Consider the following 19015-nt stretch of genomic DNA (forward strand, 5'->3'; position numbering starts at 1 on the left):
GATCTCCATCGTAGCATCGTTGTCGTCTCGCCAATCTTATGCTTCCACGACTATCGCTACCGCTTAGTGATAAAGTAAAGCATTACAGCGCGATTGCTTTGCATACAATAAAGCGACAATCATATGGCTCCTGCCAGTTGCCGATAACTCGGTTACAAAAACATGATCATATCATACAATAAAATTTAGCATCATGTCTTGACCATATCACATCACAACATGCCCTGCAAAAACAAGTTAGACGTCCTCTACTTTGTTGTTGCAAGTTTTACGTGGCTGCTACGGGCTTAAGCAAGAACCAATCTTACCTACGCATCAAAACCACAATGATAGTTTGTCAAGTTGGTGCTATTTTATCCTTCGCAAGGACCGGACGTAGCCACACTCGGTTTAACTAAATTTGGAGAAACTGACACCCGCCAGCCACCTATGTGCAAAGCACGTCGGTAGAACCAGTCTCGCGTAAGCGTACGCGTAATGTCGGTCCGGGCCGCTTCATCCAACAATACCGCCGAACCAAATTATGACATGCTGGTAAGCAGTATGACTTATATCGCCCACAACTCACTTGTGTTCTACTCGTGCATATAACATCAACACATAAAACCTAGGCTCGGATGCCACTGTTGGGGAACGTAGTAATTTCAAAAATTCCTACGCACACGCAAGATCATGGTGATGCATAGCAACGAGAGGGGAGAGTGTTGTCTACGTACCCTCGTAGACCGTTCGAGGAAGCGTTATATCAACGCGGTTGATGTAGTCGTACGTCTTCACGTCCGACCGATCCAAGTACCGAAAGCACGGCACCTCCGAGTTCTGCACACGTTCGGCTCGGTGACGTCCTCGCCTTCTCGATCCAGCAAGAGGGGCGAAGTAGTAGATGAGTTCCGGCAACACGACGGCGTGGTGACGGTGTTGGTGAAGAAAAATCTCCGCAGGGCTTCGTTTAAGCACTATGAAAATATGACGGAGGATAAACTAGAGGAGACGGGGTTGCCGGCACACGGCTTGGTGTTTCTTGATGTGTCTTTGGTGCTAGCCCTGCCCCTCTATTTATATGTTGAGCCCTGGGGTCGAAACTTGGAGTAAAAGCCTCCACAAAGTCGGTTTCACCCGAAAGGCAAGAGTCCTTCTCGGACTCCAGGGCCAGATGCCAGGGATCCCGGCGTCTGGACCCAGACGCCAGGGACCCTGGCGTCTAGCCCCTCGACTCTGCAAAACTTCCTTTTGCGCTTTCCAAAAACCTTGTGGGCTTTCCCCTTTGGCCCAAATAAAGTGTTCTCGTACCCAAACATTTCGGGAAACATCCGGAACCCCTTCCGGTGATTTCCGGAACCCTTCCGGTGACCAAACACTATTATCCCATATATCAAACTTTGTCTCCGTACCATTCCGGAGTTCCTCGTCATGTCCGTGATCTCATCCCGGACTCCGAACAACATTCGGTCACCAACATACATAACTCACATAGTACTATATCGTCAATGAACGTTAAGCGTGCGGACCCTACGGGTTCGAGAACTATGTAGACATGACCGAGACACCTCTCTGGTCAATATCCAATAGCGGGACCTGGATGCCCATATTGGCTCCTACATATTCTACGAAGATCTTTATCAGTCAGACCGCATAACAACATACGTTGTTCCCTTTGTCATCGGTATGCTACTTGCCCGAGATTCGATCGTCGGTATCTCAATACCTAGTTTAATCTCGTTACCGGCAAGTCTGTTTACTCGTTCCGTAATACATCATCTCGCAACTAACTCATTAGTTGCAATGCTTGCAAGGCTTATGTGATGTGCATTACCGAGAGGGCCCAGAGATACCTCTCCGACAATCGGAGTGACAAATCCTAATCTCGAAATACGCCAACCCAACATGTACCTTTGGAGACACCTGTAGAGCTCCTTTATAATCACCCAGTTACGTTGTGACGTTTGGTAGCACACAAAGTATTCCTCCGGTAAACGGGAGTTGCATAATCTCATAGTCATAGGAACATGTATAAGTCATGAAGAAAGCAATAGCAACATACTAAATGATCGAGTGCTAAGCTAACGGGATGGGTCAAGTCAATCACATCATTCTCCTAATGATGTGATCCTGTTAATCAAATAACAACTCTTTGTCTATGGTTATGAAACATAACCATCTTTGATTAACGAGCTAGTCAAGTAGAGGCATACCAGTGACACTCTGTTTGTCTATGTATTCACACATGTATTACGTTTCCGGTTAATACAATTCTAGCATGAATAATAAACATTTATCATGAAATAAGGAAATAAATAATAACTTTATTATTGCCTCTAGGGCATATTTCCTTCAGTCTCCCACTTGCACTAGAATCAATAATCTAGTTCACATTGCCATGTGATTTAACACCAATAGTTCACATCATCATGTGATTAACACCCATAGTTCACATCATTATGTGACCAACACTCAAAGGGTTTACTAGATTCAATAATCTAGTTCACATCACTATGTGATTAACACCCAAAGAGTACTAAGGTGTGATCATGTTTTGCTTGTGAGAAAAGTTTAGTCAACGGGTCTGCCACATTCAGATCCATATGTATTTTGGAAATTTCTATGTCAACAATGCTCTGCATGGAGCTACTCTAGCTAATTTCTCCCACTTTCAATATGTATCCAGATTGAGACTTAGAGTCATCTGGATCAGTGTCAAAACTTGCATCGACGTAATCCTTTACGACGAACCTTTTGTCACCTCCATAATCGAGAAACATATCCTTATTCCACTAAGGATAATTTTGACCAATGTCCAGTGATCTACTCCTAGATCACTATTGTACTCCCTTGCCAAACTCAGGGCAGGGTATACAATAGGTCTGGCACACAGCATGGCATACTTTATAGAACCTATGGCCAAGGCATAGGGAATGACTTTCATTCTCATTCTATTTTCTGCCGTGGTCGCGCTTTGAGTCTTACTCAATTTCACACCTTGTAACACAGGCAAGAATTCTTTCTTTGACTGTTCCATTTTGAACTACTTCAAAATCTTGTCAAGGTATGTACTCATTGAAAAAAAACTTATCAAGCATCTTGATCTATCTCTATAGATCTTGATGCTCAATATGTAAGCAGCTTCACCGAGGTTTTCTTTGAAAAATCCTTTCAAACACTCCTTTATGCTTTGCAGAATAATTCTACATTATTTTCGATCAACAATATGTCATACACATATACTTACCAGAAATGCTGTAGTGCTCCCACTCACTTTCTTGTAAATACAGGCTTCACCGCAAGTCTGTATAAAACTATATGCTTTGATTAACTTATCAAAGCGTATATTCCAACTCCGAGATGCTTGCACCAGTCCATAGATGGATCGTTGGAGCTTGTATATTTTGTTAGCACTTTTAGGATTGACAAAACCTTCTGGTTGCATCATATACAACTCTTCTTTAAATCCATTAAGGAATGTAGTTTTGTTTATCCATTTGCCAGATTTCATAAAAATGCAGCAATTGCTAACATGATTTGAATAGACTTAAGCATAGCTACGAGTGAGAAAAATTTCATCGTAGTCAACACCTTGAACTTTGTCAAAAACCTTTTTCGACAAGTCTAGCTTTGTAGATAGTAACACTACTATCAGTGTCCATCTTCCTCTTGAAAATCCATTTAATCTCAATGGCTTGCCGATCATTGGGCAAGTCAACCAAAGTCCATACTTTGTTCTCATACATGGATCCCATCTCAGATTTCATGGCCTCAAGCCATTTCGCGGAATCTGGGCTCATCATCGCTTCCTCATAGTTCGTAGGTTCATCATGATCTAGTAGCATGACTTCCAGAACAGGATTACCGTACCACTCTAGTGCGGATCTTACTCTGGTTGATCTACGAGGTTCAGTAGTATCTTGTTCTGAAGTTTCATGATCATTATCATTAGCTTCCTCACTAATTGGTGTAGGTGTCACAGAAACAGGTTTCTGTGATGTACTACCTTCCAATAAAGGAGCAGGTACAGTTAACTCTTCAAGTTCTACTTTCCTCCCACTCACTTCTTTCGAGAGAAACTCCTTCTAGAGAAAGGATCCATTCTTGGCAACGAATGTCTTGCCTTCGGATCTGTGATAGAAGGTGTACCCAACAGTTTCCTTTGGGTATCCTATGAAGACACATTTCTCCGATTTGGGTTCGAGCTTATCAGGTTGAAGCTTTTTCACATAAGCATCGCAGCCCCAAACTTTAAGAAACGATAACTTTGGTTTCTTGCCAAACCATACTTCATAAGGCGTCGTCTCAACGGATTTCGATGGTGCCCTATTTAATGTGAATGCGGCCGTCTCTAAAGCATAACCCCAAAACGATAGCGGTAAATCAGTAAGAGACATCATAGATCACACCATATCTAATAAAGTATGGTTATGACGTTCGGACACACCATTACATTGTGGTGTTCCAGGTGGCATGAGTAGTGAAACTATTTCACATTGTTTTTTTTAACTGAAGGCCAAACTCGTAACTCAAATACTCTTCTCTACGATCAGATCGTAGAAACTTTATTTTCTTGTTATGATGATTTTCCACTTCACTCTGAAATTCTTTGAACTTTTCAAATGTCTCAGACTTATGTTTCATTAAGTAGATATACTCATATCTGCTCAAATCATCCGTGAAGATCAGAAAATAATGATACCTGTCGCGAGTCTCAATATTCATCAGACCACATACATCAGTATGTATGATTCCCAACAAATTTGTTGCTTGCTCCATTGTTCCGGAGAACGGAGTCTTAGTCATCTTGCCCATGAGGCATGGTTCGCAAGCATCAACTGATTCATAATCAAGTGATTCCAAAAGCCCATCAGCATGGAGTTTCTTCATGCGCTTTACACCAATATGACCTAAACGGCAGTGCCACAAATAAGTTGCACTATCATTATTAACTTTGCATCTTTTGGTTTCAATATTATGGTTATGTGTATCACTACGATCGAGATCCAACGAACTATTTTCATTGGGTGTGTAACCATATAAGGTTTTATTCATGTAAACAGAACAACAATTTATTCTCTTACTTAAATGAATAATCGTATTACAATAAACATGATCAAATCATATTCATGCTCAATGCAAACACCAAATAACATTTATCTAGGTTCAACACTAATCTCGAAAGTATAGGGAGTGTGCGATGATGATCATATCAATCTTGGAACCACTTCCAACACACATCGTCACTTCACCCTTAACTAGTCTTTGTTTATTCTGCAACTCCCGTTTCGAGTTACTAATCTTAGCAACTGAACTAGTATCAAATACTGAGGGGTTGCTATAAACACTAGTAAAGCACACATCAATAACATGTATATCAAATATACTTATGTTCACTTTGCCATCCTTTTTATCCGCCAATCACTTGGGGTAGTTCCGCTTCCAGTGACCAGTCCCTTTGCAGTAGAAGCACTTAGTCTCAATCTTAGGACCAGACTTGGGCTTCTTCACTTGAGTAGCAACTTGCTTGCCGTTCTTCTTGAAGTTCCCCTTCTTCCTTTTGCCCTTTTCTTGATACTAGTGGTCTTGTCTACCATCAACACTTGATGTTTTTCTTGATTTCTACCTTCGTCGATTTTAGCATCACGAAGAGCTTGGGAATCGTTTATGTTATCCCTTGCATATTATAGTTCATCACAAAGTTCTACTAACTTGGTGATGGTGACTAGAGAATTCTGTCAATCACTATTTTATCTGGAAGATATCAAAATAAACATATGAAAGCAACAACGCGAGCTATTGATCTACAACATAATTTGCAAAATACTACCAGGACTAAGTTCATGATAAATTTAAGTTCAATTAATCATATTACTTAAGAACTCCCACTTAGATATACATCCCTCTAATCCTCTAAGTGATCACGTGATCCAAATCAACTAAACCATAACCGATCATCACGTGAAATGGAGTAGTTTTCAATTGTGAACATCAATATGTTGATCATATCTACTATATGATTCACGCTCGACCTTTCGGTCTTAGTGTTCCGAGGCCATATCTGCATATGCTAGGCTCGTCAAGTTTAACCTGAGTATTCTGCGTGTGCAAAAACTGGCTTGCACCCGTTGTAGATGGACGTAGAGCTTATCACACCCGATCATCACGTGGTGTCTGGGCACGACGAACTTTGGCAACGGTGCATACTCAGGGAGAACACTTTTATCTTGAAATTTAGTGAGAGATCATCTTATAATGCTACCGTCAATCAAACCAAGATAAGATGCATAAAAGATAAACATCACATCCAATCAATATAAGTGATATGATATGGCCATCATCATCTTATGCTTGTGATCTCCATCTTCGAAGCACCGTCGTGATCACCATCGTCACCGGCGCGACACCTTGATCTCCATCGTAGCATCGTTGTCGTCTCGCCAATTTTATGCTTCCACGACTATCGCTACCGCTTAGTGATAAAGTAAAGCATTACAGCGCGATTGCTTTGCATACAATAAAGCGACAACCATATGGCTCCTGCCAGTTGCCGATAACTCGGTTACAAAAACATGATCATATCATACAATAAAATTTAGCATCATGTCTTGACCATACCACATCACAACATGCCCTGCAAAAACAAGTTAGACGTCCTCTACTTTGTTGTTGCAAGTTTTACGTGGCTGCTACGGGCTTAAGCAAGAACCAACCTTACCTACGCATCAAAACCACAATGATAGTTTGTCAAGTTGGTGCTATTTTAACCTTCGCAAGGACCGGACGTAGCCACACTCGGTTCAACTAAATTTGGAGAAACTGACACCCGCCAGCCACCTATGTGCAAAGCACGTCGGTAGAACCAGTCTCGCGTAAGCGTACGCGTAATGTCGGTCCGGGCCGCTTCATCCAACAATATCGCCGAACCAAAGTATGGCATGCTGGTAAGCAGTATGACTTATATCGCCCACAACTCACTTATGTTCTACTCGTGCATATAACATCAACACATAAAACCTAGGCTCGGATGCCACTGTTGGGGAACGTAGTAATTTCAAAAATTCCTATGCACACGCAAGATCATGGTGATGCATAGCAACGAGAGGGGAGAGTGTTGTCTACGTACCCTCGTAGACCGTTTGCGGAAGCGTTATATCAACGCGGTTGATGTAGTCGTACGTCTTCACGTCCGACCGATCCAAGTACCGAAAGCACGGCACCTCCGAGTTCTGCACACGTTCGGCTCGGTGACGTCCTCGCCTTCTCGATCCAGCAAGAGGGGCGAAGTAGTAGATGAGTTCCGGCAACACGACGGCGTGGTGACGGTGTTGGTGAAGAAAAATCTCCGCAGGGCTTCGTTTAAGCACTATGAAAATATGACGGAGGATAAACTAGAGGAGACGGGGTTGCCGGCACACGGCTTGGTGTTTCTTGATGTGTCTTTGGTGCTAGCCCTGCCCCTCTATTTATATGTTGAGCCCTGGGGTCGAAACTTGGAGTAAAAGCCTCCACAAAGTCGGTTTCACCCGAAAGGCAAGAGTCCTTCTCGGACTCCAGGGCCAGACGCCAGGGATCCCGGCGTCTGGACCCAGACGCCAGGGACCCTGGCGTCTGGCCCCTCGACTCCGCAAAACTTCCTTTTGCGCTTTCCAAAAACCTTGTGGGCTTTCCCCTTTGGCCCAAATAAAGTGTTCTCGTACCCAAACATTTCGGGAAACATCCGGAACCCCTTCCGGTGATTTCCGGAACCCTTCCGGTGACCAAACACTATTATCCCATATATCAAACTTTGTCTCCGTACCATTCCGGAGTTCCTCGTCATGTCCGTGATCTCATCCCGGACTCTGAACAACATTCGGTCACCAATATACATAACTCACATAGTACTATATCGTCAACGAACGTTAAGCGTGCGGACCCTACGGGTTCGAGAACTATGTAGACATGACCGAGACACCTCTCTGGTCAATATCCAATAGCGGGACCTGGATGCCCATATTGGCTCCTACATATTCTACGAAGATCTTTATCGGTCAGAGCGCATAACAACATACGTTGTTCCCTTTGTCATCGGTATGCTACTTGCCCGAGATTCGATCGTCGGTATCTCAATACCTAGTTTAATCTCGTTACCGGCAAGTCTCTTTACTCGTTCCGTAATACATCATCTCGCAACTAACTCATTAGTTGCAATGCTTGCAAGGCTTATGTGATGTGCATTACCGAGAGGGCCCAGAGATACCTCTCCGACAATCGGAGTGACAAATCCTAATCTCGAAATACGCCAACCCAACATGTACCTTTGGAGACACCTGTAGAGCTCCTTTATAATCACCCAGTTACGTTGTGACGTTTGGTAGCACACAAAGTGTTCCTCCGGTAAACGGGAGTTGCATAATCTCATAGTCATAGGAACATGTATAAGTCATGAAGAAAGCAATAGCAACATACTAAATGACCGAGTGCTAAGCTAACGGGATGGGTCAAGTCAATCACATCATTCTCCTAATGATGTGATCATGTTAATCAAATAACAACTCTTTATCTATGGTTAGGAAACATAACCATCTTTGATTAACGAGCTAGTCAAGTAGAGGCATACTAGTGACACTCTGTTTGTCTATGTATTCACACATGTATTATGTTTCCGGTTAATACAATTCTAGCATAAATAATAAACATTTATCATGAAATAAGGAAATAAATAATAACTATATTATTGCCTCTAGGGCATATTTCCTTCAGCATTTACATGATTTTCATATATATATATATATATATATATATATATATATATATATATATATATATATATATATATATATATATATATATATATTGCTCATAATTCATTAACCTAATCATTGGTTAGTTTAGATGAAAAAACTGTAGATGGAATGGTGTGCTTTAGATGAAGAAAATCTACGCAAGCGATTATTTTGGTGACAGTAAGTGAAAAGACTAATAGTTGTATTTACACAACTATAGATTTAAAATATAGTCATCCCATTGTCTCGGTAATGAAGTGAGACGAGAGGAATATTATTGCCAATTGTATGTCATCTCACTAAATGCAATGTTTTTTTTATTAAGATGCATGATGGATTTCGGTCTGTTATTTATAGATGTTTTGCAGACGGACATTGGTTTATAGATACATAGATACATAGACTTACTGCCTATATTTTGAGTGTTCATTACACATATGTATGTTTATTTTTGTGCACCATTGTTATTCAGAGAGATGCTGCTAATGAGCCTATAAACCTTGGTCCAATTTTCTTCGTAAGAAATCACCACTAAGTTACTTTTACATGAACTCCTATTTTATGTGGTTATTTTTTCCATGGAAACAAAAATAACTCCAACCATATATGTGATAGGCTCATAACTTGTTGTAACCAGGAAAGGTGGTTAGATCCACGACCTCACTAGAGTTGTGTTGTAGTGCTATTTTGACAGGAGAGTTGTTGTAAATTAGTTATTGAACTGATCGTTCGCTCCAAACATTTACACTTAGGGGCCCAACAATTGTTACACTATTGAAGAGCAAACATCACCCTTGCATCGCGAGGAGTTGTTCTACCACGTAGCACATCTAACGCTCTAGAAGCTTGTTCATCTTGAGATGGCATTTGTTTCAGGCGGACACGTTTCCCATGTCAAACATGAGGAGTCAGTGGTGAATCATTTTGTCCTTTTTTTTGGAAATGGAGGCATGCCCCCGGCCTCTGCATCATGAAGATGCATGCAGCCATATTATTAATAATCCGGACAAAGTTGTCAAAAAGGTCTTACAGCTCGCAACAGAGCAAAACAAAGTGAACAAAAGGGAAATAACATGCTGACACGATCAACCGATATGGTAATAAGAAGGATAAGCTCCCTAGACTCATATCCTATTATGCGAGCGCCATCAGAACCGGTTGAATATAGCCCGAGCTACCATCTTCCATTGGTTGCACCCAGTAACCAAAGGCTCTCTGGAGTCCATAGGAGTGAGTAAGGACCATGTACGGATCCAAGCTGTAGCCCTGAAGATAACCTGCAAGGAAGTCAAAGTGTGTTGTCTGTTAAAAACCGTGTCATTCCTGCAGTTCCATATAGCCCATAATAGCGCACATATTCGAATCCGAATACGAGGCGCAATACTCTGCTCAACTCCATCTAACCACGTCCCAAACAAAGACGCAATATGAACTGGAGGGCTAATGTTGAAGGCTATGTGAATCGTTCTCCAAAGTAATTTGGCAAGTGGGCAATCAAGAAATAAATGTTGTATTGTTTCATCATGATCACAAAAACAACATCGTGAGCTGCCTACCCGTTGCCTTTTAATTAAGTTATCCTTTGTGAGTATCACTTGTTTGTGGACAAATCACATAAAAATTTTAATACGCAAAGGAACCTTGACCTTACAAATGTGCAATGACCTTGAGAGTGGGCCAGAATTAATTAAATCCGTATAAAAAGATTTTACCATAGAAGTCTCATTCTTAGTTAGCTTCCATTGTGACGCATCTGGTTGCTCGGAGAGTTGAACGTCTATCAATCTCCGAACCAAATGCATCCAGGCGGTCCATCTCGCACCAACTAACACCCGTCTGAACTGGATGTTCAAGGGAATAGTTTGAAACACTGTGCCTACATAACACTGTTCAAGATATCTTCCAATATTCCGATAAATCGGCCGATTTATCGCTTACCGTTGTCTGATCGATAAGATAAATCGGCCGATAAACTAGCCAATATGGCGATAAATCGGCCGATATGCCGATAAACTGGCCGATTTACCCCTTATCTTAGGTCGACCGATAAGTTTCCGATAAGCGATATCCCCAACATTGCTACATAATCCTCCTTACGCTGCACAATATTATAAAGGGTGGGATATTGAATGGCCAAAGGCGTCTCTCCTAACCATGTATCTTCCCAAAATCTTGTTGACATCCCATTGCCCACCAAGAATTTGACCCAACGAAAGAACAAATCCTTCGTTCTCATAAGTCCCTTCTAGAATGGCGAGTCAGTCGGTCGCATGGTAACCTGAGCTAGTGTCTTCGAGTGCAAATACTTATTGCATAGGATTTGGGACCACATACCCTCCGGTTGATGCTCTAGCATGTATAACCACTTACTAATAAGACATTTATTCTTAATTTCTAGGTTCTCAATACTGAGACCTCCTTGGTCCTTCGGTCGGCACAGAATGTCCCATCTCACAAGACGGTATTTCCTCTTGGCCTCATTAGACTACCAGAAGAAGCGAGATCTATAGAAATCAAGTCGTTTTCGAACCCCTTTCGGAATTTCGAAGAACGAAAGTAAGAACATCGGCATACTAGTCAGTACTGAGTTAATCAGAACTAGCCGACCTCCATACGACATAAGCTTGCCCTTCCAGCAACTAAGTTTTTTTTCAATTCGTTCTTCAATGCATTTCCATTCTTTATTGGAAAGTTTACGGTGATGAATCAGAATACCCAAGTAACTGAAGGGTAAAGAGCCTAATTCACAACCGAACAATTGTCTGTAAACGTGTTCCTCCTCTTTGGCCCTCCTAAAGCAGAACAATTCACTCTTATGAAAGTTTATTTTTAAGCCAGACAATTGTTCGAAAAGGCATAGGATAAGTTTCATATTACGGGCCTTTGTCAAGTCATGTTCCATAAATAAGATAGTGTCGTCAGAATATTGTAGAATGGAGACTTCTCCATCGGCTAGATGAGGAACCAGACCCTCTACATGGCCATGCTACTTGGCCCTGCCGGTAATGACGGCCAACATGTCTGCCACAATATTGAACAGAAGAGGAGACATGGAATCCCCTTGTCTCAACCCCTTATGCGTCTGAAAATAGTGACCGATATCATCGTTCACCTTGATTCCGACACTACCCTTATGGATTTGGGTATCCACTTGGTTTCTCCAAGCTTCACTAAAACCCTTCATACGCATTGCCTGCTGAAGGAAAGTCCACTTTACTTTATCATACGCCTTCTCAAAATCCACTTTGAAGATAACCCCATCTAGTTTCTTCGAGTGGATCTCATGAAGCGTTTCATGCAGCACGACCACCCCTTCCAGTATATGTCGTCCCGGCATGAACGTTGTCTGACTTGGTTGGATCACCGAATGGGCAATTTGTGCCAATCTATTAGTTCCAACCTTTGTGAAAATTTTGAAGCTCACATTCAACAGACATATGGGCCGGGATTGCTCGATCCGAACTACCTCATCTTTCTTGGGTAGCAGCGTTATCGTACCGAAGTTGAGATGAAACAACTCCAAATGACCGTTGAAAAAATCGTGAAACATAGGCATAAGATCATCTTTAATGATATACCAACATTTCTTATAGAATTCAGCTGGAAACCCATCTGGTACTGGTGCTTTATTCGACTTCATTTGTGATATTGCTTCAAGAACCTCTTTTTTAGTAAACGGTGCAGAGAGAATGTCATTCTCTGCTGTCTGTAATTGAGGAATATCCTCAATGACAGACTCATCTAGCGTCACCGTACTTGTATTCGGGGGTCCAAAGAGTTGCTTATAATAATTTGAAATATATTATTTCAGATTTTCGTGTCCCACTATTGTCCCCTCGTCCTGTTCAAGCTGTATAATTTTCTTCTTCCTATGTTTGCCATTTGCAACCATATGGAAGAATTGTGTATTGACGTCCCCTTGGACAACCTTAAGCGTTTTAGCCTGCAAAGCCCACTTAAGCTCCTCCTCTCTCAGGAGAGCTCGTAAGCCGTGCTCAGCCTCGGACTTAGTTCTTTGCTCATTAACAGAAAGAAGAGCGTCCTCGGCCTTTAACTCTAGTGTCTCAATTAATTGAGTAAGACGCTCTTTTTCCTGTTTGTATATCCTGCTCTCATTTCTGGCCCACCCTCTCAAAAACTGTCTGAGATGTCTAAGTTTGTTTTGCCATCTCTTAACATGAGTCCTCCCACTAACGGGTTTTGCCCACTCACGTGCAATAAGCTCCATAAAACCTTCTTTCTCGAACCAGCTTTGTTCGAAAGAGAACATATTGTAATTTGCCACATGAGTAGCCACACCCGAGTCTAGTAAAAGTGGTGTGTGGTCCGAGATCGCTCTCTGCATCGCATGGACTGACACGAACGGGTATTTTTGTTCCCACTCAACACTGGCAAGTACCCTATCCAGCTTTTCATAAGTCATAATGGATAACGAGTTGGCCCATGTAAATTGTCTACCGGTGAGTTATATTTCTCTCAAATTGAGACTCTCGATAATCATGTTAAACATCATAGACCAACGACCATCAAAATTGTCATTGTTCTTTTCCTCTCTCCTCCTGATAATATTAAAATCTCCCCCGACAAGTATTGGCAGATTTTCATTCCCACAAATCCGCACTAGGTCGGCCAAAAAAATCTGGTTTGGATTCAGGTTGTGCTGCTCCATATACAGCTACAAGAGACCACCGGAATCCATCTACTTTTGATCTTACCCTGAATTTAACCGAAAAGTCTCCCTGAACCACATTAAGCACCCCGAGTGTCTCACACCGTACTCCTAGTAAAATCCCGCCGGACCTTCCTCTAGGAGGTAAAATGTGCCAGTCAAAATCAATCCCACTGGAAAGAGTTTGGAGAAATTGTGATGTGAAATTGTCTCGACCAATTTCCATAAGTGCTATAAAGTCTAAGTGTTGTTCTATTGTTGTCTCTACTAAGAACCTCTGTTTAGCCAAGTCAGCTAGACCTATGCTATTCCAAAAGATTCCTTTCATAAGTCATCATGAATTTTTTCTTCTTAAGTTTAACTCTAGCATTTCTGCGTATTGCCGACGTAGGATAAATTTTCCGCTTCCAGGTTCATTTTGGGCTTCTCCCCAACACCCTGCGGAACAATAAGATTATCGACGATAGAACTAGCGCCCTCCGTGAGGAGCGGTTCTACCGTGTCGGCATTTTCTGATCCCTCCTCATCCTCGACCTCCGCACTAGGCAAAAGGTTATTGCATATATTTGCTAGATCAATCATACCTAGGTTGTTCACTTCAGTGTCATTCATGGGTTTAATAGATGCTAGGTTACGAATAATTTCGGAAGCCCTCTCCGCTTCCCAAGTCTAAAAGATCATTGACGGATTTAACGACCTCATGGTCATTTGATCCGAGAGAGGTCCCTAAGTCATTTGCCTTATCCACTATTTCATTCTCTGTGAAATGCAATAATGAACATTTTTATCAAAAGACATACCTGTAGTAGCCTCGACATTACGAAGCATGGCTGCCCTCTTGGCACGCGCTAACTGCAGGTCGTCCGCATCCGGCTGATCCTGGATCCGGTTGCTGACACGCCTGCCTGCCATCATCGGATCCACGATCCCGCCGAAAGCGACAAGTTCCTCTGTCGTCCTCTCCCGAGGAGTGCGCTCCCGACTCTCACGCCCTTCCCCTAGCGTTGGTGAAGGAGGGTAGGGCGTGGTCGGGCGGGCATCAGCCATAGTGGTCAAGGGGGAAGCGGACCGTGGAGCCATCTGCTCAGTAGTCTCGGCCCCCCTCCCCCCTCACCGAGAGGACTGCGCGGTCCCTGACTCTCCTGGACGCCGTGGGCCGACGGAGAGATTAAGACACGGGCCTCCTGCCCGCACCTCACTCCCAGATCTCCCGGAGCCGCCGAGATAGAAAGGGCACCTAGGCCCTCCTGGCCAGGCACCCCTCCCAAAGAACTCGAGTCAGATGCGTGTACGAGGGCGTTGTGAGCCACCTGCTCTCGCCCCCCCCCCCCCCCCACACACGCGCGCGCGAGCGTCTCGCCATGATCCATGTGCCCACCAAGTGTGACTGGGCCTCTTTCTCGAAAGCCCTGAGATGCGTGATGAGAGTCTGAAGCCTCAAGTACCGTCATCTCCTCGCAGGCCGGAGCCAACACTGGTGGTAACTGAAACTCCACCGGATCGTCCGCCTCGACTCTAATGCTCCACAACCGACTAGTGTCGCCTAGAGTTAGATCCAATCCTGGTGACGCGGCGGGGCATGCCAACCCAGTGCCTATACTTAGGTTTGAGTTCTAGAAAATAGGCGTTCAAAAAAAGGCAAAAAATAAAATAAAATAACTCCAAATAAAGATGAGATTGTCTCAGGCAAACAAATTAAAATAACTTGAAAAGAATTCTTTCTATTTCTCGCTCGTTGTCTCGGAGCTTAGGCATGATCGAGCACGAATCTTAACGTAGTCCACGGCTGACGGTAGCAGTAACCAGGCATTGCTGAGCGTACGCGTGCCCATGACCCACCTGTCAGCGCCCGTACATCCAGCTATCCCCGCAAAAGCAAAAAGGAGGCCATAGACGCGGAGGACTGGAGGAGGCGATCAGTACCGTCCGTTCGGAAAAAGCAGCTGAACTGGATTGATCGGCGCTGTCCGCCTCGTGGCCGCTCCGCTATATAAGCACCCCCAACTCCCTCCCTTCCAGAGCACACCACCACAAGCAGCTTCCTTCTTCCCACCCCAAACCAACCCACTTTCTTTTTCGCTTTTGGTACATGATGCTCTGACTGCCGGTCCGGTCGCACATTTCGTTTTCGTTTCGTTTTCGTTTTCGTTTTCGTTTTCGTTTTCGTTTCGATTCCTAGCTAGTAGTTTTGATTCCATCTGCTATTTGTTCTGCTGTTTTCATGTTTCTCTTGCTTTTCTTGAACCGAATCCTCTCCTTCGTGTTTCCTGGTTGATGCGCCGGTGAAGGCAAGAGTACCTCGGAGCGTCGCATGCATGCGTGCCGGATCGTAGCTCGAGTGCCCGAGGGCATGGCAGGTTTTTCCTTCTTCTTTCGTGCAACATCTTCTGTTTTTTCAGTCGCACCTATTCTTCTTCTTTCCTGTTCTTGTGGTGCTCTTGCGTTTCAACTTTCATTTTACCGGCAAGAGGGCGTACGGGCGCGGAGACGAGGTCCAAGAACCACACGTCCGCGCCGCTCATGTTCCAGATATGTGTGCTGTTCAAAGCCCTGTACGCTCCATCGTTTGCTTTGTGTGTTTCTTGAGTTTCTCCCCCCGTCCGGAGTGCTGCTCGCTCGACCGCGGCTCTTTTGTCCCTTTTTTCTTTTCGTTCGGAATGGTCTCCCTGATGAAGCTTGTTTCCCGTGACCGTCCGCCGATGATGATGCATAGATTCGCAGATGTGCTACGCACAAGTGATAGCAACCAATTAATTTCTTCATCTGAGGCGCAGTCGTTTCGCAACCTGTTGGTTTCTTTCTTGCTCGAATGAGATGCCAAGTTCGTCCACCTCTTGACAGTTGGTATTTCTTTTCTCTTCCGTGCTCCATGATGCTCTGACTGCCGGTCCGGTCGCACAACGGCTGAGAGCGTGGCAGACTTCTTTTAAATTTTGTCTGGACGTACGTTCTCATCGGGATGAGAGAAGATCAACCTGTACTGTGCTGTGCTCTGTCCATGCTTTATGCTCTTTTTTCTGCCATTTCCCCTTGCCATTGGAAGTTGTTCGTCTCTTGGTGCTTCTTTTACACGTACGGGTGTCATGATCAGATCAATGCAAGCAGTTGTAGTACGAGCCATCATGCATTGCATGCATGGTGGTCTCTCACTCCTTCCGTTTTTTGGTTGGTCTTCCCTGCCCTGGCATGCTTTTTCTTTGGTCCTCGTTCTCTTTTTCCTTATCTTTTTGACGATCTCTTCTTACCTCGGTGATGCAAATTAGCTGTGATAGACCTGATGCTCTGACCGCTGATTGATTCGCGGCGAGATTCATTTCACAACAGCTGAGAGGCTTATTTTACTGATCTACCTTTGCTAAACACGTCAGGGTGGCCTTCCGCGGCAAGAAATGGCTTGACTTCAGTCTTATACTTCTCTGTGGTTTTCAGAATTCTCTTCTCTCATGAACGATTATTTGTTTTTTCTGTTGCCAATGATGCATAAATACGACATGAATAAGTAAAATATCCGACTCACCCCATGCGGAAAACTTTTAACATCGCTGAGGCATTCAGTAATTTAATTTTATTTCTTTTGCCAAGAAATCCTCTGGACGTAGTGCCAGAAACATTGTTTCAGTATTTCACTTCATGTGTTTTTCATCCCGTTTCCAGAATTCTGTCTTCTCACGTACCATTATTTTCATCCTGCCAATGATGCACAAAAACATGAATAAGTAAAATACTCCGACTCACATCATGCGGAAAACTTTTAACATCGCTGAGGCATTTGCTCTTTGTTTCGTTCGTTTCTTTGGTCTACTTTCTCTTCGTTCCTTTGTCAGGGTGGCAGCTTGATATGGTGGTACCAGAAACATTGTTCAGTATTTTAATTCTCTAAGGTTTTCATCCCGTTTCCAGAATTCCCTCCTAACGCACAATTATTTTCATCCTGCCAATGATGCATAAATACATGAATAAGTAAAATACTCGGACTCACCCCATGCGGAAAACTTTTAACAGCTGAGGCATTCAGTAATTTAATTTCAACCCTTGACTTTTTCTTTTTCTGTATGTACTACTTTCTATTCAGTTTTCTTCACCTCCTTTACGAAAAAACGCCGCTTCCTGACTGAACAGGCAAAATTTACCAATGTCGAGGATGAAGTGTCCTTAGCGGGTTGATGCTACGTGAAAACGCAATGACAATTCTGAGACATGTTTTTTTGGCCGTTGATGTATTTTGTTTATGAACGCACTGATGTGCCGCGTGGAAGATAGCATTTTCAGCATTTGTAATTTTTCTCCAGGGGCTGATGATCCGAAACACAGTTCAGTTTGATCCGAGGGCCTGATTTCTTGGCCTATTCTCGAGACATGTAAACTTCATTTCCCCTGAGGCCTCACTGATGATGCTTGTTTTTCTTACCACCATATTCGCTGATGATGATGCATATATATATATATATATATATATATATATATATATATTTGCCGATGCGCCCTCAAAAGTGATAACAATTAATTTCCCAATCTGAGACGAATGGTTTTGTTCTGATTTTTTTGTCTGGGTTCTTTGGACGTGCCAGTGGGTTGTCTTCCCTTCTCAACTGGCAACATGAATACATGATCACTGTGGCACAATTACGGGTGGATTTCTTTTCGTGCTCGACCGAGATGCCGAGTTCTTCCTTGTCGTACAATTTCATTCTCTTTTTTCTACCCGATGATGCTCTGAAGTGATTTTTGTATGGACGTTGTCATTGGGATCAGGGAAGATCAACCTCCCTGTGCTGCGCTCTGTCCATGCTTTATTCTCCTTTTCTGTCCCTCCTGCCTTTTCCATTGCCCCCCGTGATTGTGTTTCTTGACATGCATGGGTGCCATGATCAATGCAAGCATGGTGGTTGCCCTGCCCTGACATCGACCTGGTCAGAGGGAGCCCCCGTTCTTTTGCTTGCCTTGGAGTAGTACGCTCTCTTTCTTTGTTCTTGGACGGTCTCTTCTTACCTCAATGATGCAAGAAAAAAAAAACTGTGATAGACCTGATGCTCTGACAGCTTCATCTCCGGCACGATCTCTTTTTGCCTGTTGGCTGTTGGTTCTGGACGTCAAAGGCATTGAGCACTTTCTTTTACTCCTACTTCTGTGTGGTTTATCAACCCTGCCGTTTCCAGAATTATCTTCTCTTCTGTACGACTTTTTTTTTTAAACTTTGCCCAATGATGCTCTACATGCAGAAAGCTTTTAACATCACTGATTCGGTAATTTAATTTGCTCTCTTGAACTTTTCCTCTTCTGTACTTCTAATACGAAATTAGTTAATGTTTGTGATGATGATTGCTAGTATGTGAAAATGCAATGACATTTCTGAAGCATCCAGATTTCTTTGATTTGCTTCCATGAATTATCTTTGGTTATGTTGGGCCTGCACAACAAATGCTGGGTTTCTCTTCTTTGATTTCCAATTCTCTCTTTGTTGGTTTTGCTGAAAAACCTTTTCCGTTCTCTTCTTTGGCCGATGATGTGCTGAAATATCGTGATGCTGAACAGGTAAAATATCTGTCACATGATGTGCAAAATTGAACGCTTGTGCGTGCCTGAGGCCTTCTACTTCTCT

This window comes from Triticum aestivum, chromosome 2A (assembly GCF_018294505.1).
Source record: "Triticum aestivum cultivar Chinese Spring chromosome 2A, IWGSC CS RefSeq v2.1, whole genome shotgun sequence".
Classification (NCBI taxonomy): Eukaryota; Viridiplantae; Streptophyta; class Magnoliopsida; order Poales; family Poaceae; genus Triticum; species Triticum aestivum.